Source organism: Ranitomeya variabilis, chromosome 3, assembly GCF_051348905.1.
Source record: "Ranitomeya variabilis isolate aRanVar5 chromosome 3, aRanVar5.hap1, whole genome shotgun sequence".
In the NCBI taxonomy this organism is placed as follows: domain Eukaryota; kingdom Metazoa; phylum Chordata; class Amphibia; order Anura; family Dendrobatidae; genus Ranitomeya; species Ranitomeya variabilis.
In genome coordinates, this window is record NC_135234.1 from 627,301,128 (window position 1) to 627,325,985 (window position 24,858).

Consider the following 24,858-nt stretch of genomic DNA (forward strand, 5'->3'; position numbering starts at 1 on the left):
GCTGTCATGTTGATACAATCACTGTCTTCTCTGCTTTGCACACCGTCGCCCACACCTGTGATTGGCAGCTTTCTAATTACTCTGTGCATAGGCAGTAAGCTGCTAGTCAATGGTGGGGACAGTGGTATGTAGAGCAATAAACTAGGAGTAATGAGACACCTAGATAACCTCCTGCCGATAAAACCTTAACTTTATATTAAAAAAAAGCAGTACACAGCCTAAAAATTGACATTACTGGAATCAGGGTCTTCACCCCTACACAATGTTGCTCTTGGATTACGTAGGAAAACCATGCTAAAGGATTCCCTTTAGAAGGGATTTTGCCATTACAACTTTCTGTACAAATTTATGCTTGCTGAGACAAAAAAATATATTTATATATAAATAATATAAATAAAACAGGTACAGATCCTCCCCAGGTCCACTGCTCTGGTAATTGTACAGTGTGTGCAGAATTATTCGGCAAGTTGTATTTTGATCACATGATAATTTGTATGCATGTTGTCCTACTCCAAGCTGTTCAGGCCAACTACCAATTAAGTAAATCAGGTGATGTGCATCTCTGTAATGAGGAGGGGTTTTGTCTTGTGACATCAAAACCCTATATAAGGTGTGCTTAATTATTAGGCAACTTCCTTTCCTTTGGCAAAATGGGTCAGAAGAGAGATTTGACGTCTCTGAAAAGTCCAAAATTGTGAGATGTCTTGCAGAGGGATGCAGCAGTCTTGAAATTGCCAAACTTTTGAAGCGTGATCACCGAACAATCAAGCGTTTCATGGCAAATAGCCAACAGGGTCGCAAGAAGCGTGTTGGGCAAAAAAGGCGCAAAATAACTGCCCATGAATTGAGGAAAATCAAGCGTGAAGCTGCCAAGATGCCATTTGCCACCAGTTTTGCCATATTTCAGAGCTGCAACGTTACTGGAGTATCAAAAAGCACAAGGTGTGCGATACTCAGGGACATGGCCAAGGTAAGGAAGGCTGAAAAACGACCACCTTCGAACAAGAAACATAAGATAAAACGTCAAGACTGGGCCAAGAAATATCTTAAGACTCACTTTCCAAAGGTTTTATAGACTGATGAAATGAGAGTGACTCTTCATGGGCCAGATGGATGGGCCAGAGGCTGGATCAGTAAAGGGCAGAGAGGTCCACTCCGACTCAGACGCCAGCAGGGTGGAGGTGGGGTACTGGTATGGGCTGGTATCATCAAAGATGAACTTGTGGGACCTTTTCGGGTTGAGGATGGAGTGAAGCTCAACTCCCAGACCTACTACCAGTTTCTGGAAGTCATCTTCTTCAAGCAGTGGTACAGGAAGAAGTCGGTATCGTTAAAGAAAAATATGATTTTCATGCAGGACAATGCTCCATCACATGCCTCCAACTACTCCACAGCGTGGCTGGCCAGTAAAGGTCTCAAAGAAGAAAAAATAATGACATGGCCCCCTTGTTCACCTGATCTGAACCCCATAGAGAACCTGTGGTTCCTCATAAAATGTGAGATCTACAGGGAGGGAAAACAGTCCACCTCTCGGAACAGTGTCTGGGAGGCTGTGGTGGCTGCTGCACGCAATGTTGATCGTAAACAGATCAAGCAACTTACAGAATCTATGGATGGAAGGCTGGTGAGTGCCATCATAAAGAAAGGTGGCTATATTGGTCACTCATTTTTGGGGGTTTTGCTTTTGCATGTAAGAAATGTTTATTTCTAAATTTTGTGCAGTAATATTGGTTTACCTGGTGAAAATAAACAAGTGAGATGAGAATATATTTGGTTTTTATTAAGTTGCCTAATAATTCTGCACAGTAATAGTTACCTGCACAAACAGATATCCTCCTAAGATAGCCAAATCTAAAAAAAAACAACCACTCCAACTTCCAAAAATATTAAGCTTTGATATTTATGATCAATAATAAAAATAATCCTCTAAAATACAACTTGCCTAATAATTCTGCACACAGTATATATGTGATGTCTTGTCTACAGCTCATCACTGGGCTCAGTGGCTTGTGCTATCTTAATTGCAGAGTTGCTATGGCCTGTAATTGGGTGAGGTGGTCAAAAAAAAATAATTTTGAATTATTGAGAATTTTACCTGCAAATATGTACAAATAAAATCCACATTGAATTACAATATGATCCATGTGGATCCTTGCAGAGAGTGACATGTTAAGCATGCGGAGATGAGGTGAGTTTTAGACTGCAATGCTCCTCACGGAAATAAGCAAATTGTCTCCTCAGAGAGGAAGAGTGCTAGAACTCTAGTGCCTCCTATAGGAAGTAGCAATCCTAACAGTCAATGTTGACCCTCAAAGGAGCCTTGTCACATGACTTATTAGGATAAAAGCCAAAACCAGAATCTCAATTTGCAGACACTGTGTTTCGGGATAATGCCCATCGTCAGTGCAAAGTGTGAGATCTGGTTTGGCTGGGTGAGATCTGTCTGACCGAGATCCATATGAATACAATTTTACAAATCTAATTCAGATGTATTATTTTTCTTCACCAAAATTGACCTTCTAGCAGATTTTAAAATCTGCTCCATGGTAATTTCACTTTCACTGCAGATTTCAAACCCTCACTTCAGCAGGTAAAATGCAAAGTGAATCCAAAAGGAAGAATACGCTGTTACAAGCAAATTTCTCCACCCTAAGGTTACAAGTTGCGTTTTAGCTGCGTATTTTACTGCAGGCAAAATCTGCTCTCTTGGCAGTAAAGAAGCTGCTTACAAAAAGCAGGTTCTGCTGCATATTTGTTGTCTGTTTCATGCTGATAAAAGTTTAGTTATCCTAAGAAAATAACGATGATTATGAAACTTCCTTCAGGTCTTTGCACCAAAACCTGATGCATGCGTTTTTGCACTTACATAAGGCTTTCTATACATTAAAAAATGCTGCAAAAAAACCCTGATTGCAGTGTCCATAGAAGGGAGGAAAAGGTATGGATTTTTGAAGAAGTGCAGGGTGCAGGTGCGGGATTCCAGCGCCACAACTGACGTGCATGGGGGGGTAGCATTACAATGAAGACAGGAGGCAGGGATTTCCTCCATGCACAGCACGCTCCAGAGCCTGGAAGAAATCATTACATAAAGAAAGAATATAAGATTTCTCAGCAATAAGACCACTAATGAGAATATGAGGCATACAGGTAGGACTAGTGTTACATTTCTATCACCTGTATGCCCATATTAATAGGTCATATACAGGGGTTGGACAAAATAATGGAAACACCTGGAAACATCAACAAAAGTTAGTTTAATCTGGTGTAGGTCCACCTTTTGCGGCGATTACAGCCTCAATTCTCCGAGGTATGGATTCATACAAGGTGTGAATTGTTTCCAAAGGAATTTAAGCCCATTCTGCAGTTAAAACACACTCCAGTTCTTTGAGCGACGATGGCGGCGGAAATCGACGTCTAACTTGAATCACTAAAATCGACAATAAATCCTTAATAATATTGAGGTCTGTGGATTGTGGGGGCCAGATGAGATGCTTAACTTCATTAGAATGTTCCTAGTGCCATGCTTTAACGATTCTAGCTGGATGAATTGGTGCATTATCATCCTGAAAGATGGCGTTCCCCTCTGGGAACAGTGCTTCAACCATTGGATGCACTTGGTCGCCCAAAATGCCTAAATAATCTCGGCTGTTAATTCTTCCATGAAGGGATATCATTGGCCCAGCGGATCTCCACAAAATAGCACCCCAGATCATCACAGAACCTCCACCATGTTTCACGGTTGGGAGAAGGCAGTCTGGATGGAATGCTTCTTTTGGCTGTCTCCAAACAAACACTCGGCCGTAGGTCGGAAATAGGGTAAACGATGATTCGTCTGAGAATATCACATGTTTCCACTGCTCGAGGGACCAATTCTGGAGGTTTCTACACCACTCTAAACGCTTGGAAACATTTGTCATTGAGAGTAGCGGTTTTCTAATTGTAGCTCTTCCGTGGAATCCAGATTTGTGCAGCTCCCGACTAACAGTTTTCATGGAAACTGGGTTCTGTAGGTGTTCATTGAGCTCAGCAGTGATTTTCGGAGCCATGGTCTTGCGATCCTCTCTCACAATTCGTTTTAGAGTCCGACGGTCTCTCTCAGTCAACTTTGACTTTCGGCCGGACCTGTGCTTTGCTGCGGACGTTTTTCCTTCTCTTTTAAGCGCAGTCATTACTTTGGAGACAGTACCTCTTGACACGCCAAGCATTCGGGCACTTTCTGTTACACTAGCGCCTGCCACACGAGCACCAACAATTTGGCCTCTTTGAAAATCCGAGAGGTCTGCCATTGGTATCAGGTTCTCATCAATGTTCTTACAATTATGCAAAACAAACAGTTAATTTACATACACATATCACATAACACAAATAATCAACTACAAAACATTACCATATGTCACGGTTTGCATGTTTATCACATGTTTGAAGATTATGATGCCAAAACGTTAGGTGTTTCCATTATTTTGTCCAACCCCTGTACGTTCCGTGGATTAACAGAATCCCTTTAAAACTTTGCTTTTCCTAGTGATGCCTCTGGCTGCAGGTGATACTTACGCAATCTCTCTGGACCATCAGGCGTTTGGTACCTCTATACACATTGGACAGTCAATCTAACCAGTCGATAATGGCAGGTTCTAACAACATTAGTCTAATGTGCACTGTGGCCTTAAAGGGAATCTGTCAGCAGGCTTTTGCTATCTCATATGACAGCAGCATGATGTAGGCAAAGAGAAGCTTAATCCAATCCAACGATGTATCACTTTGAGTTAAATGGGTGCAGCCGTTCTCACAGAGTTTTTAGATTTAGTAAAGCAGCTGATCTGAGAAAGCTGCCCCACCCCCATCAGGCTCTATATAGACAGTAAACTGCTTATTGCAGAAGGGGTGGAGTTGGATTTGCAAGCAGGCAGCCAGCTAGTCACAGCAATATTATCACAAGGTGAGCAAAGCTTCAGGTTAAATACACATCACCCAGCTGCACATCTGTGTTTTAACCCCATCTCATGCTGTCCTCCGTTTACATAGCAAAAACCTGCTGACAGATTCCCTTTAAAAAAAGGAGTGGTCTGAAGTTTAAAGTAATTTCCCTCCTAAATCCCCATCTATTGAGTGCCAGAGTACACCATATTCTAATATACTTGAATTCCATGTCCTTCCCTAACTACAATAACAGCTATCCCCCCACACACACACACTTCCTTTTTGATAATGCTTCGAGAATCCCAGTGCATGCTGGGATACTAAGATGAAGCATCATCAGGGGGCAGAGGCTGCAGTTACTGCCGCAAACTCCTCCCGGAAAGTCTCTTCAGTTACGCTCGTTTTAGGGTCTGGGCGATGTGTAGAATGACAGTGCGTGCTCTGTTGCCGGCTCAGATCAGCACTAGATTTTGCAGAATAGCTGTGTCATTTATAACACCAAAACGTATTTGCCTTGTGATATTGATGGCAAAGCATTTGTTCTTCTGTAAAATCAAGTGACCAAACCCCTAAAAAAAATTAGTTGACCGATGCACAGTGACACCATCTGCAGCAAGTTGATGCTGCAGCTCTCTGGAGGTGGTCTGAGGATTGTCCTTGACTGATCTCACCATTCTTCTTCTCTGCCTTTCTGATGTTTTCTTGGCCTGCCACTTCTGGCCTTAACAAGAACTGTACCTGTGTTCTTCCATTTCCTTACTATGTTCCTCACAGTGGAAATTGACAGGTTAAATCTCTGAGACAGCTTTTTGTATCCTTCCCCTGAACAGCTATGTTGAATAATCTTTGTTTTCAGATCATTTGACAGTTGTTTTGAGGAGCTCATGATGCCACTCATCAGAGGAGATTCAAACAGGAGAACAACTTGCAAGTGGCCACTTTAAGTAGCTTTTCTCATGATTGCATACACCTGGCTATGAAGTTCAAAGCTCAATGAGGATACAAAACCAAAAAAAGTGCATTAGTAAGGGTATGTTTCCACTGTCAGGATGGCCGGCGGTATCGCCGCAGCGGCGAAGCCGCTCGGCGCTAAGCCCCGCCCCCTTTCTGGGACGCGATCATGCCAGATGTGTTAACTCTTCACATCCGGGATGATCGCTCTCTCCCATAGCGCCCTGTGATATGCCTTGCGGGGACGCTGCGTCCCCGCAAGGTGTACGGACATGCTGCGATCTGAAAAGACGCACAGCATGTCCGTAGTCGCAGGGCCGCCGCATGCGGGTTTCCACGCATAGTGGAGACGGGATTTCAGAAAATCCCCTCCACTATGCTGGAACATCTGGACGCTGCTTGTTTGACGCTGCAGCTCTGCGCAGCGTCAAACAAGCAGCGTTTCCTGACCGTGGAAACATACCCTAAGTCAGTAAAAAGTAGGTAGGAGTATTTAAAACAAGAAAATGATAAGGGTGCCCATACTTATGCACCTGTCAAATTTTGTTTGAATGCAGATTGCACATTTTCTGTTAGTGCACAATAAACCTCATTTCAAGGCAGAAACATTACTGTGTCCAACAGTTATTAGATATATGAAACTGAAATAGCTGTTGCAAAAAAAAACAATTTTTATAAAACATTAAGCTTAAGATTAACCCCTTAAGCCCGTATGACGTACTATACCGTTGAGGTGGGGTGGGCCTTAATTCCCGGTGACGGGATAGTACGTCATACGCGATCGGCCGCGCTCACGGGGGGAGCGCGGCCGATCGCGGCCGGGTGTCGACTGCATATCGCAGCTGACATCCGGCACTATGTGCCAGGAGCGGTCACGGACCGCCCCCGGCACATTAACCCCCGGCACACCGCGATCAAACATGATCGCGGTGTACCGGCGGTACAGGGAAGCATCGCGCAGGGAGGGGGCTCCCTGCGTGCTTCCCTGAGACGATCGGTACAAGGTGATGTACTCACCTCGTACCGAACGTCTTCTCCCTGCAGGCCCCGGATCCAAAATGGCCGAGGGGCTGTATCCGGGTCCTGCAGGGAGCACTTCCGGGTCGGAGCAGGCTGCAGATGAAAGCTGCAGCCTGCTCCGATGAAAGTATGATCGCGGATCTGATAGAGTGCTGTGCACACTGTCAGATCTGCGATCTGTGATGTCCCCCCCCTGGGACAAAGTAAAAAAAAAAATTTCCACATGTGTAAAAAAAAAAATAAAAAAAAAAAATTCCTAAATAAATAATAATAAAAAAAAAAATATTATTCCCATAAATACATTTCTTTATCTAAAAAAAACAAACAAAAACAATAAAAGTACACATATTTAGTATCGCCGCGTCCGTAACGACCCAACCTATAAAACTGGCCCACTAGTTAACCCCTTCAGTAAACACCGTAGGGAAAAAAAAAAAAAAAACGAGGCAAAAAACAACGCTTTATTATCATACCGCCGAACAAAAAGTGGAATAACACGCGATCAAAAAGACGGATATAAATAACCATGTTACCGCTGAAAACGTCATCTTGTCCCGCAAAAAACGAGCCGCCATACAGCATCATCAGCAAAAAAATAAAAAAGTTATAGTCCTCAGAATAAAGCGATGCCAAAATAATTATTTTTTCTATAAAATAGTTTTTATCGTATAAAAGCGTCAAAACATAAAAAAATGATATAAATGAGGTATCGCTGTAATCGTACTGACCCGACGAATAAAACTGCTTTATCAATTTTACCAAGCGCAGAACGGTATAAACGCCTCTCCCAAAAGAAATTCATGAATAGCTGGTTTTTGGTTATTCTGCCTCACAAAAATCGGAATAAAAAGTGATAAAAAATGGTCACGTGTCCGAAAATGTTACCAATAAAACCGTCAACTCGTCCCGCAAAAAACAAGACCTCACATGACTCTGTGGACCAAAATGTGGAAAAATTATAGGTCTCAAAATGTGGAGACGCAAAAACTTTTTTGCTATAAAAAGCGTCTTTTAGTCTGGTTTCACACTTGCGTTTTTATCTGCATGCGTTTTTTAAAAAAACCGCATGTGTGAAAAAAAGCATGTAAACGCGGTAAAACGCATGCGTTTTTATAGAAAAACACAAGAAAACAAGAAAAAAACAAAAAACCCTAACCCTACCCCTAACCCTACCCCTAACCTGAAATACGTGGCACTGAAATACGTGGCACTGAAATATACGTTTATATACGTATATACGTATATAAGTGCCACGATATTTCAGTGGCCACGTATATAAGTGCCACGTATTTAAGTGCCACGTATTTAAGTGCCACGTATTTAAGTGCCACGTATTTAAGTGCCACGTATTTAAGTGCCACGTATTTCAGTGCCACGTATTTCAGTGCCACGTATTTCAGTGCCACGCATTTACGTGCCACGTATTTACGTGCCACGTATTTACGTGCCACGTATTTTTCAGTGCCTGAAATACGTGGCACTGAAATACGTGGCACTGAAATATCGTGGCACTGAAATATCGTGGCACTGAAATATCGTGGCACTGAAATATCGTGGCACTGAAGTATTTACGTGCCACGTATTTTTCAGTGCCTGAAATACGTGGCACTGAAATACGTGGCACTGAAATATCGTGGCACTTAAATACGTGGCACTTAAATACGTGGCACTTAAATACGTGGCTCTTAAATACGTGGCACTTATATACGTGGCACTTATATACGTGGCACTTATATACGTGGCACTTATGACTGTCAGAAAATGTTCAGTAAACGGTTAGGGGTAGGGTTTCAGGTAGAATTGGGGAGTTTCCACTGTTCAGGCACATCAGGGGCTCTCCAAACGCGACATGGCGTCCAATCTCAATTCCAGCCAATTCTGCGTTGAAAAAGTAAAACAGTGCTCCTTCCCTTCCGAGCTCTCACGTGCGTCCAAAAAGGGGTTTACCCCAACATATGGGGTATCAGCATACTAGGGACAAATTGAACAACAACTTCTGGGGTCCAAGTTCTCTTGTTATCCTTGGGAAGATAAAAATTTGGGGGGCTAAAAATCATTTTTGTGGGAAAAAAAATATGTTTTATTTTCACGGCTCTGCGTTGTAAACTGTAGTGAAACACTTGGGGGTTCAAAGTTCTCACAACACATCTAGATAAGTTCCTTGGGAGGTCTAGTTTCCAATATGGGGTCACTTGTGGGGGGTTTGTACTGTTTGGGTACATCAGGGGCTCTGCAAATGCAACGTGACGCCTGCAGACCAATCCATTTAAGTCTGCATTCCAAATGGCGCTCCTTCCCTTCCGAGCTCTGTCATGCGCCCAAACAGTGGTCCCCCCCCCACATAGGGGGTATCAGCGTACTCAGGACAAATTGGACAACAACTTTTAGGGTCCAATTTATCCTGATACCTTTGTGAAAATACAAAACTGGGGGCTAAATTTCATTTTTGTGAAAAAAAAAAAAATATATTTTCACGGCTCTGCGTTATAAACTGTAGTGAAACACTTGGGGGTTCAAAGTTCTCACAACACATCTAGATAAGTTCCTTGGGGGGTCTAGTTTCCAATATGGGGTCACTTGTGGGGGGTTTGTACTGTTTGGGTACATCAGGGGCTCTGCAAATGCAACGTGACGCCTGCAGACCAATCCATTTAAGTCTGCATTCCAAATGGCGCTCCTTCCCTTCCGAGCTCTGTCATGCGCCCAAACAGTGGTCCCCCCCACAAATGGGGTATCAGCGTACTCCAGACAAATTGGACAACAACTTTTGGGGTCCAATTTATCCTGATACCCTTGTGAAAATACAAAACTGGGGGCTAAAAAATCATTTTTGTGAAAAAAAAAAATAATTTTTATTTTCACGGCTCTGCGTTATAAACTGTAGTGAAACACTTGGGGGTTCAAAGCTCTCAAACCACATCTAGATAAGTTCCTTAGGGGGTCTACTTTCCAAAATGGTGTCACTTGTGGGGGGGTTTAATGTTTAGGCACATCAGGGGCTCTCCAAACGCAACATGGCATCCCATCTTAATTCCAGTCAATTTTGCATTGAAAAGTAAAATAGCGCTTCTTCCCTTCTGAGCTCTGCTATGCGCCCAAACAATGGTTTACACCCACATATGGGGTATCGTCGTACTCAGGACAAATTGCACAACAATTTTTGGGGTCCAATTTCTTCTCTTACCCTTGGGAAAATAAAAAATTGGGGGTGAAAAGATCATTTTGTGAAAAAATATGATTTTTTATTTTTACGGCTCTGCATTATAAACTTCTGTAAAGCACTTGTTGAGTCAAAGTGCTCACCACACATCTAGATAAGTTCCTTAGGGGGTCTACTTTCCAAAATGGTGTCACTTGTTAGGGGTTTCAATGTTTAGGCACATCAGGGGCTCTCCAAATGCAACATGGCGTCCCATCTCAATTCCAGTCAATTTTGCATTGAAAAGTCAAATGGCGCTCCTTTGCTTCCAAGCTCTGCCATGCGCCCAAACTGTGGTTTACCCCCACATATGGGGTATCAGCGTACTCAGGACAAATTGTACAACAACTTTTGGGGTCTATTTTCTCCTGTTACCCTTGGTAAAATAAAACAAATTGGAGCTGAAATAAATTTTGTGTGAAAAAAAGTTAAATGTTCATTTTTATTTAAACATTCCAAAAATTCCTGTGAAACACCTGAAGGGTTAATAAACTTCTTGAAAGTGGTTTTGAGTACCTTGAGGGGTGCAGTTTTTAGAATGGTGTCACACTTGGGTATTTTCTATCATATAGACCCGTCAAAATGACTTCAAATGAGATGTGGTCCCTAAAAAAAAAATGGTGTTGTAAAAATGAGAAATTGCTGGTCAACTTTTAACCCTTATAACTCCGTCACAAAAAAAAATTTTGGTTCCAAAATTGTGCTGATGTAAAGTAGACATGTGGGAAATGTTATTTATTAAGTATTTTGTGTGACATATGTCTGTGATTTAAGGGCATAAAAATTCAAAGTTGGAAAATTGCGAAATTTTCCAAATTTTTGCCAAATATTCGTTTTTTTCACAAATAAACGCAAGTTATATCGAAGAAATTTTACCACTAACATGAAGTACAATATGTCACGAGAAAACAATGTCAGAATCGCCAAGATCCGTTGAAGCGTTCCAGAGTTATAACCTCATAAAGGGACAGTGGTCAGAATTGTAAAAATTGGCCTGGTCATTAACGTGCAAACCACCCTCGGGGCTTAAGGGGTTAATAGGGGTGCCCAAACTTTTTCATATGACTGTATATATATATATATTAGGGCATGTTAGGTTAGAATATGGGTTGAACTAGATGGACTTAAGGTCTTCCTTCAACCTTAATAACTACATTACTATTTATATATATATCAGATTTTGGCAGAACTGATACCAATTCAGACCAAATGATCTAAGCTTTCATCTTATGTGGGTGAGGGGGAGGACACCAAACCAGAGGTGGGGCTAGGTTCACCTGACCCATGGGCAGTGCAACAGGTCGATGGCCATTGGTTATCACCTCAAATGTGGCCTGAACGTAGCACATTTGGATTCATGTTCACTTTCACAAGTATTTTTACTCAAAGTCATCAAAATTCAGTCACAGTGCAGTAAATCATTGCATCTCCACTAATGCTTTTGTTATTAGTTCGGCTAGGATAGTGGTGCTGTATGATGAGCAGGGAAGGGGGGGGGGCGTGTGTCTAGGTCTAGGTCAGAGGAGCTGCGGAGTGTAATTAAGTTATTAAACAGAAAAAAAATTATGTGTGTACATTCCGGCAGCCAATCAGAGTACAGAAACCATCCACGTCATGACACGTCTGTAATTTGCTGCCAAAGTCACATCTTGTTTAAGTGGCGCTATTTTCTCAGTGTCACAGTGCAGAGAAGCCGCTTCTGATAGTGCTGCAAGTGAACTTGTCAGTTAGCTAGATAGGATCCTGTTTTGTGTGAAATTGATCTTCGAGCATATAACTACCGTATTTTTCAGCGTATAAGACTGGGCGTATAAGACGACACCTAACTTTTCGGGGGTCATCTTATACACCGGGTGTCGTCTTATACAACGTGTGCAGGGAGCAGTCCCAGATGGTTCCCAGGATCTGGAGGAGAAGAGACTCTCCTTCAGGCCCTTGGATCCATATTCGTGTAAAAAAAAAAGAATAAAAATAAAAAATATGGATATACTTACCTTCCGACGACCCCCGGAGTTCTCCCGGCTCTCAGCATACGGCGGCTTCCGTTCACTGGGATGCATTGCATGCCACGAACGACCTTCATGACGTCACGTGGCCTCTAGACTTTCGCGTCTCCCCTCCTCCAGACCCTGGGAACCATCCTGGACCACTCCCTGCACCATATGCGGCGACCACAGAGCTCCGCACATGCTGTACCCGGCGTATAAGACGACCCCACGACTTTTGAGATTTTCAGGGGTTAAAAAATCATCTTATATGTCGGAAAATATGGTAGATTGTGCTAAAACTGTGTTCCAGTCTCAGGAGACCCCTTTTGCTAATTCAAATCGTTTGTACTAAAACTGTGTTTCAGTGAGAAATCAGAAGGCCCGATTTCCACTTATAAAATCGTTAGATATAACAGTGTTGTTCAGTCACACTAAGAAAATAGTGATTATTATTTACTGACAGGTGTGGGCCTAAGGTTGTGAAACAGTGGGTTACAAGAGGGGAAGGCTACTTACAACATGAGTGGGAAAAAGCGAGATCATGGTGGAAGGGGGAATAGGCTTGGTGTTCGACGTGTACGTGGGTTAGGTGTTATTGTTAAAGAAAGCTCAACTGAACAAACACCGTCTCGTCCTAACCAAAGGTTACTGACAACATCTGTTACTGGACAGGCTACTCCACTCCCTTGCTTTGGCAGCCATACAGCGGTACGCCTTGTAGACAAGGGCCAGAAAGAGCTCCAGCGGGTGGCAAGCGTTGCATCAAGTGGCCTCTCCTCCTCTTCCTCCACCTTAACATTACACACAGTACAATCCTCGGAGGCGGCACCCCAATCACACTTGTTTCCCCCCAAATTTCCAAACGCTCAACTGACTGTGGGGAACCACAGATGGGCCATTCTGCAGAGCTATTCACACATTCTATTCCTTGGGCATCAGAGGTCTGCTTCGAAGATTCACAGAACCCAGAGGAAAAAAACATCTGCAATGATGCCCATATTTTTTTCATGTTGGATACGGGGCCAGATGAAAGCATGGTCCAAGCAGAATCCAGACCCTCAGCGCCAGACGTTAACCATCGGGGGTGGAGGTGATCCTGATGAGACTCAGATACCAGAGGAGCACACGGACTGTACTGTGGTGTCAGGGCAGGAAGAGGAGGAGTGTGAGAACTGAGATGATGACAATGAATCCTCAGCCACAACTCTGGCTGTGGCCAACACCAGTCGAGAGTGTGCAGTTGGCAGGGGCGTCAAAATTGCCTAGCATGGACCTTTTCTGAGACCGCAAAGGATGACCCAACTCATGTTATCTGCCAATTTTTTATTTTTTTTTGCAAAACTCTAGTAGAGGCAAAAATTTTACTAATTTGACAATTACATACATGAACCGGCACATGCGTGATCAACATGCCTTAGGCTACTTTCACACTAGTCCGTCGGTACGGGCCGTCGCAAACCATCGGCCCGACGTACCGACGGACAGTGTGTTACATTGCACAATGGGGCAGCGGATGCAGTTTTTCAACGCATCCGCTGCCCCATTGTAATGTCCGGGGAGGAGGGGGCGGAGTTCCGGCCGCACATGCACGGTCAGAAATGGCGGACACGACGCACAAAAAAAGTTACATGTAACTATTTTGGTGCCGACGGTCCGCCAAAACACGACGCATCCGTCGCACGACGGATGCGACGTGTGGCCATACGTCGCAATGCGTCGCTAATGTAAGTCTATGGGGAAAAAACGCATCCTGCACACAACTTTGCAGGATGCGTTTTTTCTCCTAAACGAAGCATTGCGACGTATTCCAAACGACGCTAGTGTGAAAGTAGCCTTAGTCTGGGGAACTCCCTGTGCTAAAATGCGGACTAGAGGTCCTCGCCAACCATCGGCTGTCCCATCAACAACATCTGCTGCTTTCAGTCACCATGCCAAGTCTTCCCACACAGTCTCCGGCTGCAAAAACTTCATTTGTTTACCCCCCTACAGTCATGGAGAGTGAGAGCCAGGCAGCTGTTAAGGAAGTGAACATGACTGCTGTTTGGGTCACTAGCACAACCCATCTTTCTTAATCCACCATAACATCTCCACCTGCATCTCACTCACAGTCCAGCATTTTGTCCTGTCTCCATACTCCACCCTCTCTCAGCACAGCAGCCAGCCCTCAATCCCGCAGTTATGGTCATGTAAAAGAATATTTCCTCCTACACATGCCAAAGCTAAGAGCTTGAACTCCACCATCTCCAATCTGTTGGCCAAGGAAAAGCTGCCTTTCCGTCTAGTGGATACAGACAGTTTCAGAAAGTTGATGGCCGACAGTCCCCAGTACCATTTCCCAGTTGCCATTAGTTCTCTTAGAAATCTGTGCTTGTGCTACACCAGCATGTCGCAGACATCACTCGTTCCCTGAAAAAAATCTGTCTGCCAACTGGACAAGAAAATGGACAGGGGCGCTACATCTCGCTGCCTGGGCAGTGGGTGACTCAGGTGGCTGTGGGGGAAGGCGGTCAAGGGGCTGTTTCGCAAGTCTTTGAATCCCCAAGGCTTGCGGGACAAACCTCTGTATCTAATACTTCCTCCAATGCTTCTGGCTCTTCCACCTCTTATATGGCCTCCACCTGTGCCCTCATCCTCTCCCTTAATCAGATGTGTTCCAACAGTGCAGTGAGAATCCCCCGAACCTCCGCAATCAGGCAGTGTTCAAATTAATATACTGTGGACATCGCAGTCACACAGCTCAAGAGTTTTGGACAGCCATCCAGGCAGAGTTAGAGCAATGGCTGCAAGGGAAGGCCGTGTGCGATAACTGTGCAAAACTGGTGGTGGTCCTATGCTGGGGAACCTCACACACGTGCCTTGAATGGCTCACGTCCTCAACCTGGGGGTACAACAATTTCTACACCACTCCAGGTCATCGACTTGCATCGCTAAAGTCTTTCGGCATATTGGTTAACCGTTTGATTTGCGATGTTCCGACATAGTGGAATTCCACTCTGCACATGTTGCAGTGACGAGCCCTGGAGCAGTATGCCTTTTGCATAGCCTGGGTCAACGCAGTATGGATATGGTGCAAATCACACTTGTGGAGTGGGCACAGATGAATGACCTCTGCACCCTTCTGCACAGTTTTGAAATTACTACTAAGATGGTTAGCGTGGACAATGCAGTCATCAGCAACACTATTCTGGTCATCTACATGCTGGAGCACACTTTAAAAAGTCTGCATGAGGAGGTGATGATCCCAGGAGGTGGAAGCAGAGGAGGATGCAGAAGGGATTACAATTTCTCAAATTTCAGGACTGTGGTCACACAGGTGGGTGCCATGGGAGGGTGAATTACAGTGATCGAGAGGGGCTCATGGTACCAGACAAACTGTTAGTGAAGATGCAGGAGCCAAGGAACAAATGTAGGAGGACAAGGAGAAAGAGGTAATAGACGAACAACAGTCAGGAGATAAAGAGGATAATGATCCCCTCTTTGTTGTCCGTGGTCGGCAGGAGGTGACAGAGGAAGCAAACTTGAGTGTTACCCTGCCACTAACACACCATAGACTTGGACCTCATGGAAGAGCCCGACACTTGAGCGCCATCTTGCTGCACTATTTTTAACATGATGCCCATATTCTTAGTTAGAAATAGTGTTGACTACTGGATTGCCATCTGTTAGATCCACAGTACAATAGCAAATTTAGCCAGATGCTTCCCCCTTGAAAGGGACATGCGCATGCTGTAGTATCAATACACGCTTGTAGACAATCTTAAGAGTGGGTTTTCCCCAAGACAGCAGTGAGCCACACAGTGTGCTTCCCATTTCTAGACGTCAAACCCCAGGAACATCAAGGCACTATCGCAAAAGCATTAGCAGCAGCGTAAGTGGCATAAGCAATTTCTGCGAGTTGTTTCACACATTATTTAGACTAGCCTGTGCACCAGCAGAACCGAATGCAAGTCTGCCACACTGAAAGACTGGAGAGGGTGGTGCAGGAGTATCCAGAGTTCAATATCAATGCCAAGGAGGGCGGGCATTTGGATTTGGGGGTGTAGAATTTTGTTGGATTTCTTTAGGGGGTCGAGGAGCCATTTTGCTTTTTCAGAGCCTTTGTTGGACCAGTTACGTGGAAGCCCCCAATATTTCCATTAACAGATGACAGACCTGAGCGGGGATTTGCATTTTTTTGCAGATTGATTTGAAGCTTTTGTAGGGAATACATTACATAACATTTGGAAACACATTTATCCGGCGCTCTACGATGAGCATCTACATTGGATTTTCCAGCTAAGTCTCTGAGTGATGCAATTCAGCTGAGACACCCTACCCCCCCCTTCCCCGAGTGAGCCATTCACTATGAGGCAGCAAAGAGTTACTCTGGACTCCGTTTGGCTTCTATTCAGTGATGTCTTTCTTTTCAGAGGTGCACAAAACTGGCCGACCGTGCTTTTATTCACGCCTAAAAAGATGGACAACGCTGGATCAAAGGCAGCTTTTCCAGCACATGTCAGCTGATTTCATTAGCTGACATGTGGCCCTAACAGCTGCAGGTGGAAATTGCAATCCTCCCACAGCTGTTAACATGTTAAATGCCACTGTCAATCTCTGACAGCAGCATTTAACATGCTCGCGCCGGAAGCACGTCACTAATCCTGCTCATCGCCGCCCATGTCACAAGACTGCAGGATGCCGATGGGTTGGCATGACAACCCGGGGTCTGCAGGAGACCCCTGTGGTTGTCATTGCCAGATAGCCATAAGTGCTGCCCAGCAGTCGGCGCTTATAGCAAGTGAGCATTTCTGCTCCACAGAGCAGGCCTGAAGCCCTGCTCTGCGTAGCACAGGTGATCTGATGATCACAGCTTCCGGTCTCCCATGGAGGCTATTGAAGCAAATGTAAAGTTAAGGAAAAAGAAAAAAAAAAAAAACACACCACACCCACGTAGTGGAATTGAACTTTCTTTGCAATTTAACCGAAATTTCAATTTTTTTTCCCCGTTTTCCAGTACACTATAAGGCAAAACCAATGGTGTTGTTCAAAAGTACAGCTTCTCGCAAAAAACACAAGCTCTCACATGGCCATAATGATGGAAAGATTTAATGAAAAATAAAAAAGTTATGGCTCTTGGAAGAAGGGGAGCAAGAAAAACTCAAAACCAGAAAAACCCAAGGTTATGAAGGGGTTAACTTGTTTTCTTATCTCTTCAAATGTGCTTTTCCAACCTTTTTTCAAAGTATAATTAGGTCAATAAAATTATATTGGTTGTGTGAGGGAAAAAAAAAGTAAAACGTATGTCCTCATGAATTGGCCCCTTAATGAAAATCCACTTCAGTAAATTGCTCCCATTAGGATGCATGTAACTTTGCTCCTCTTTCAGCTGCGGCGCCGCACTGTAAGAGATGTACACTTATCAGTGGTTTTAGTACCTTTATATTGCAATATACCATTTATTTGTATTTGTGGAGTAAATTATAACAGGGTGGATTGATTTAAATCACGCCGATTTAAATCACGATTTAAATCAAAAGATTTTTTTCTATTTAAATCGGATCGATTTAAATCATGATTTTAATCATGATTTAAATCACTGATTTAAATCAAAAGGTTTTTTTTAATATAAATCACGATTAAAATGAGAAGTGAGAGCAGTGCGCATGTGCGCCCATAGTTACACGGACGAAACTAGGGGCAACGATCTAACGCCAGGGTGAGGGGGGGACCCCAAAGTAAGTAAAAATCTTTTTTGTTTTACTATATGGCAATAGGTAGGTGTTTAAAAGCAGCATGTCTTAATTGTATAAACTATTAATAGCCTCCACATTTTGTTCATACTGCCCCTTTAATTCCACACTTCTAGCTTGGTTTCACTTTTGGTTTAGTTTCTTTTTCCATTCAGTTGACATGCCCAAACTTGTTGGATAGTCAGCATCCTACAGAAACCTCTGGAAGAGCATGGCATTGTGAATGTTACACATATACAGCCTTTATTCTACTGAGTTAAACAACTCAGCTTTATCTCATGATGGAAGAACCTTTGGATGGTAAAATATTTTCCTCAAAAAGCAGTTTATTGAAAAAAATCCGATTTAAATAAAAAAAATCCGATTTAAATCAAAAAAATCCGATTTTTTTGATTTTTTTAAAAAAACATTGATTTTTATCCACCCTGAATTATAAACTTTACAGCCGTGTTTGACAAGGGTACTTTAAAAAGATAGCGTTAAATGACAAAAAAAAAAAAAAGAAAAAAAATGAATTTTTGCACATGTATTACATGTGAGGCTGGCGTCACACTAGTGCGTTTTACGGACGTATGAGCACAGAAAACACGTCCAGAAAATACGCATTGCACACGGCCCAATGATTCTCTATGGGGCAGCTCCTATCTGCCGTATATTACGCATCCGTAATATACGGTATGTTACGGGCGTAGAAAATCGCAGCATGCTGCGTTTGTCAGCGTATTGCGCAAAAAATCCGCCAATGAAAGTCTATGGGGGCGAGAAAATTACGGATTACACACGGACCATGCGTGTATAAAATATATAAAGCTGAATGTGTGTGTGTATGTGTGTGTGTGTATGTCCGGGATTGGCACCTGCACCGTCGCAGCTACAGCCACAAAATTTTGCACAGTCACACGTCTGGACCCCGAGAGCGTCATAGGCTATGTTGTGAGGCGAAATTTTAACCCCGCGCGTTCCAATTCACGAAACAATTTTGCCCCTATATACATAATGGGGAAAATGTGAAAGGAAAAGTGTTGGAGGCAAATTGACAGCTGCCAGATGTGAACAAGGGGGACTTAAAGAATGAGAGCGATGGCGCCAAAGAGTATATACCGTACAGTTGCTAAGGTGGGGCCCCGACATGGGATACTCACCACACACGGGGATATGAACACACACACAAAATGCGCCACACACTACCACGTGCTTGAACACATATACCACCCTCAGCACACATTTCACCACACATGCACCAACCTCGCCACAAAAGTCGAAACACAAAAGTTGCCGCTCAAAACTCGCCACGCGCAAAACTCTCCACATGCAAAACTCACCTCATGGAAAACTCGCCACGCGCAAAATTCGCCACATGCAAAACTAGGCTCCAGTAAAACTCGCCACACGTGCAAAACTCACCTAATGGAAAACTCGCCACACGCAAAACTTGCACACGTGGAAAAATTGCCACATGCACAAAAGTTGCCTCACACAAAACTTGCACATACTCAAAATGCACCACACATAAAACTCGACGCGCAAAACACACTAACCTGTCACATGCAACTCGACACACAAAAAGTTGCTACACGCATGTCGCCACACAAAACTCATCTCACAAAAGTCGCTACATGCATGTCGCCACACGCAACTCAACACACACAACTTGACACATGAAACTCGCCCTAAAACACACACACAAGTCTTGTATTATCCTTCAAAAATAAAAATCTGATTAATAAGCGGACAAACTACAAGAGCAACAACTGTACCATATAGGAAATACGGCAGCTGTCAGTCACATGACCTGTCTATTATGTGTGTGTGTGAGCTAATATATACTGCCAGGGGGGAGGGCTTCCTGTTGGCTGGGGATTTATCAGTCTGCCAATAGCAACCAATCACAGCTCAGCTTCTACTTTGCTACAGTTAATCTGAGCTCTGATTGGTTAATATAGGCAGGACTGTTGTGAATTTGCTTTTTGCTCCCTCTAGTGGTTACTAGTTTTTTGACTCTGGTTTTTCTGTCATTCCTTTTATCCGCACCTGGGTCGTTAGTTAGGGGTGTTGCTATATAAGCTCCCTAGACCTTCAGTTCAATGCCTGGCAACGTAGTTATCAGAGCTAGTCTGCTGTGCTCTTGTCTACTGATCCTGGTTCCAGTTATATCAGCTAAGTCTGCCTTTTGCTTTTTGCTATTTGTTTTGGTTTTGTATTTTTGTCCAGCTTGTTCCAAATCTATATCCTGACCTTTGCTGGAAGCTCTAGGGGGCTGGTGTTCTCCCCCCGGACCGTTAGACGGTTCGGGGGTTCTTGAATTTCCAGTGTGGATTTTGATAGGGTTTTTGTTGACCATATAAGTTACCTTTCTTTATTCTGCTATCAGTAAGCGGGCCTCTCTGTGCTAAACCTGGTTCATTTCTGTGTTTGTCATTTCCTCTTACCTCACCGTTATTATTTGTGGGGGGCTTCTATCCAGCTTTGGGGTCCCCTTCTCTGGAGGCAAGAAAGGTCTTTTGTTTTCCTCTACTAGGGGTAGCTAGATTCTCCGGCTGGAGCGTGTCATCTAGAATCAACGTAGGAATGATCCCCGGCTACTTCTAGTGTTGGCGTTAGGAGTAGATATATGATCAACCCAGTTACCACTGCCCTATGAGCTGGATTTTTGTATTCTGCAGACTTCCACGTACCTCTGAGACCCTCGCCATTGGGGTCATAACACAGGACATTCTCAGTATAACAAAGCTTGTGTGAGGTAATAGCATGTTGTTAGGGTGAGTTGGTGGAAAGGCTGATGTCAGTCACATTACCTCTATGTGAGAGGATATAGAAACTGCCAGTTACAGACTATTTTTACCACAATAATGCCTCATAAGAAAAGGAATTCCATGGCACGAATGTCAGCTGATGCGAAAAGAAAAGCTGCATTACGGGCCAATGAAAAATGTGAAGACCGAGAAACAAGGCTGACACACATGAGAACAGCAGCTGCTTTCTCAAGAGCCAATGAACTTTCTGAGGAGAGGGAAGCGAGGCTTGCAGACAAGAGAACAAGAACTGCTTTCTCAAGAGCCAATGAATTTTCTGAGGAGAGGGAAGCGAGGCTTGCAGACATGAAAACACGAACTGCTTCCTCAAGAGCCAATGAACTTTCTGAGGAGAGGGAAGCGAGGCTTGCAGACAAGAGAACACGAACTGCTTCCTCAAGAGCCAATGAGTCATCTCAGCAGAGAGAAGGCCGACTTGCCGCTAAGAGAATTTCTATTTCTTCCACCAGGGCACAGGAAATGGTTGGAGATTTGAAATATGCTGCCTTTTGTTACTAGTCAGACATAAACTATCAGGATAATCCTAAAGTTCAGATAGGAAAAATGGATGTGGTCTGCATGTACTGCAGTGCCCTAAAATGGAAAGATGAACCGCCAGGTTTATGCTGTGCAAATGGCAAGATAATACTTCCACCTCTCGTGTCACCACCAGATCCCCTAAAGTCTCTGATGACAGGTACGAGTACAATATCAAAGCATTTCTTGGACAACATCAGGAAGTACAACTCCTGCTTCCAAATGACATCATTTGGTGCAACAAAAGAAATGTTTGCAACAGGATTTATGCCGACATTTAAAGTTCAAGGACAGGTTTACCACTCAATTGGCTCACTGCTTCCATTACAAGGAGACAATTTCTTCAACTCTTCTTCATGGGAAATGCAGAAGCATAGGCTCAGCGGAGATGCTCTTTAATTCCTAACACTCGCCTTGATATTGTCACTATTTTGCAGCAGTTCCTTCACTCCAACAATCCATATGTTCAACTTTTCAAGACTGCACTTGAATGCATGCCAAATGACGATTACAAGGTTGTCATTCGAGCTGACAAAACACCACAAGGTGAGCATCAGCGACGTTTCAATGCTCCCACATTTGATGAGGTAGCCATCTTGATTGTAGGTAATGATTTTCAAAGCCGTGACATTGTGCTTCAGAAAAGGAACAATAGTTTGCAACGAGTAGCAGAAACTCACAGGTCCTATGATGCACTGCAATATCCAATCATCTTTTGGCAGGGACGGCTATCACTTTGGAATACCTCAGACAGATCCTACAACAGGCAACCCTTCAGGAAAAAAGCGTCTGCCATGGACTTCTATGCATATAGGATCATGACAAGATTTGCAGAGGAAAATCACATCTTGAAATGCAAACACCTCTTCCACCAATTTATTGTTGACATGTATGCTAAGATTGAGAGTGAACGTCTTTTATATATCCGACTAAACCAAAAGAAGCTCAGGGCAGAGGAATATATTCACCTTAGAGATGCTGTTGCAAATGATGCTGATCCAAAAAAGTTAGGGAAAATGGTTATTCTTCCATCAACTGTCACTGGAAGCCCATGACACATGCATGAATACACACAGGATGCAATGGCTTATGTGAGAAAGTATGGCCGTCCAGATCTTTTCATCACCTTTACTTGCAATACTGCCTGGGAGGAAATTGGAGGGCACCAATATATATATAGAAAGATAGATATAGACAGATATAGATATAGATACATATATTTATATTTAATTCAGCGCTAGATAGCAGAAAAGCCGGTAATTCAATTGCCGGCTTTTCCAATCTCCTTCACATACCCAACAGGATATGAGACATGGTTTACATACAGTAAACCATCTCATATCCCTTCTTTTATTACATATTCCTCTTTACTAATGTAACAAGTGTCTCTGTGTAAAATTTAGGGGGTCTAGCTATTAAATTAACCCCTTCATGACCCAGCCTATTTTGACCTTAATGACCTGGCCGTTTTTTGCAATTCTGACCAGTGTCCCTTTATGAGGTAATAACTCAGGAACGCTTCAACGGATCCTAGCGGTTCTGAGACTGTTTTTTCGTGACATATTGGGCTTCATGTTAGTGGTAAATTTAAGTCGATAATTTTTGCATTTATTTGTGAAAAAAATGGAAATTTAGCGAAAAATTTGAATATTTCGCTATTTTCAAATTTTGAATTTTTATTCTGTTAAACAAGAGAGTTGTGTGACACAAAATAGTTAATAAATAACATTACCCACATGTCTACTTTACATCAGCACAAATTTGGAAACAAAATTTTTTTTTTGCTAGGAAGTTATAAGGGTTAAAATTTGACCAGCGATTTCTCATTTTTACAACGAAATTTACAAAACCATTTTTTTTTTAGGGACCACCTCACATTTGAAGTCAGTTTGAAGGGTCTATATGGCTGAAAATACCCAAAAGTGACACCATTCTAAAAACTGCACCCCTCAAGGTGCTCAAAACCACATTCAAAAAGTTTATTAACCCTTCAGGTGCTTTACAGCAGCAGAAGCAACATGGAAGGAAAAAATGAACATTTAACTTTTTAGTCACAAAAATGATCTTTTAGCAACAATTTTTTTATTTTCCCAAGGGTAAAAAGAGAAACTGGAACCCAAACCCAAAAGTTATTGTACAATTTGTCCTGAGTACGCCGATACCCCATATGGGGGGGGGGGAACCACTGTTTGGGTGCACAACAGGGCTCGGAAGGGAAGGAGCGCCATTTGACTTTTTCAATGAAAAATTGGCTCCAATCTTTAGCGGACACCATGTCGCGTTTGGAGATCCCCTGTGTGCCTAAACATTGGAGCTCCCCCACAAGTGACCCCATTTTGGAAACTAGACCCCCCAAGGAGCTTATCTAGATGCATAGTGAGCACTTTGAACCCCCAGGTGCTTCACAAATTGATCCGTAATAATGAAAAAGTACTTTTTTTCACAAAAAATTTCTTTTAGCCTCAATTTGTTCATTTCCACATGGGCAACATGATAAAATGGATCCTAAAATTTATTGGGCAATTTCTCCTGAGTACACTGATACCTCACATGTGGGGGTAAACCACTGTTTGGGCACATGGCAAGGCTTGGAAGGGAAGGAGCGCCATTTGACTTTTTGAATGAAAAATTAGCTCCAATCGTTAGTGGACACCATGTCGCGTTTGGAGAGCCCCTGTGTGCCTAAACATTGGAGCTCCCCCACAAGTGACCCCAATTTGGAAACTAGAGCCCCCAAGGAGCTTATCTAGATGCATAGTGAGCACTTTGAACCCCCAGGTGATTCACAAATTGATCCGTAAAAATGAAAAAGTACTTTTTTTTTTTTCACAAAAAAATTCTTTTAGCCTCATTTTTTTCATTTTGACATGGGCAACAGGATAAAATGGATCCTAAAATGTGTTGGGCAATTTCTCTTGAGTACACTGATACCTCATATGTGGTCACAAACCACTGTTTGTGCACAAGGCAAGGCTCAGAAGGGAAGGAGCGCCATTTGACTTTTGAATGAAAAATTAGCTCCAATCTTTAGCGGACACCATGTCGTGTTTGGAGAGCCCCTGTGTGCCTAAACATTGGAGCTCCCCCACATGTGACCCCATTTTGGAAACTAGACCTCCCATGGAACTAATCTAGATGTGTGGTGAGCACTTTGAACCCCCAAGTGCTTCACAGAAGTTTATAACGCAGAGCCGTGAAAATAAAAAGTCATTTTTCTTTCCTCAACAATTATGTTTCAGCAAGCAATTTTTTATTTTCACAAGTGTAACAGGAGAAATTAGACCCCAATAGTTGCTGCCCAGCTTGTCCTGAGTATGCTGGTACCCCACATGTGGGGGTAAACCACTGTTTGGGCACACGTCGGGGCGCAGAAGGGAAGTAGTAACGTTTTGAAATGCAAACTTTGATGGAATGGTCTGCAGGCGTCACGTTGCATTTGCAGAGCCCCTGATGTGCCTAAACAGTAGAAACCCCCCACAAGTGACCCCATTTTGGAAACTAGACCCCCCAAGGAACTTATCCAGATGTGTGGTGAGCACTTTGAACCCCCAAGTGCTTCACAGAAGTTTACAATGCAGAGCCGTGAAAATAAAAAATAATTATTTCCTCAAAAATTATGTTTTAGTAAGTAATTTTTTATTTTCACAAGGGTAACAGGAGAAGTGGACCCCAATAGTTGTTGCCCAGTTTGTCCTGAGTATGCTGGTACCCCATATGTGGGGGTA

General features: G+C 43.2%; 1 protein-coding gene across 1 annotated transcript in view; it reads right to left on the reverse strand.

The window, feature by feature from the left end:
- Nucleotides 1-24,858, reverse strand: part of ARF3 (ARF GTPase 3) — a 103,505-nt gene that overhangs the window by 50,551 nt on the left and 28,096 nt on the right. The gene's annotated exons all lie outside the window — the stretch shown is intronic.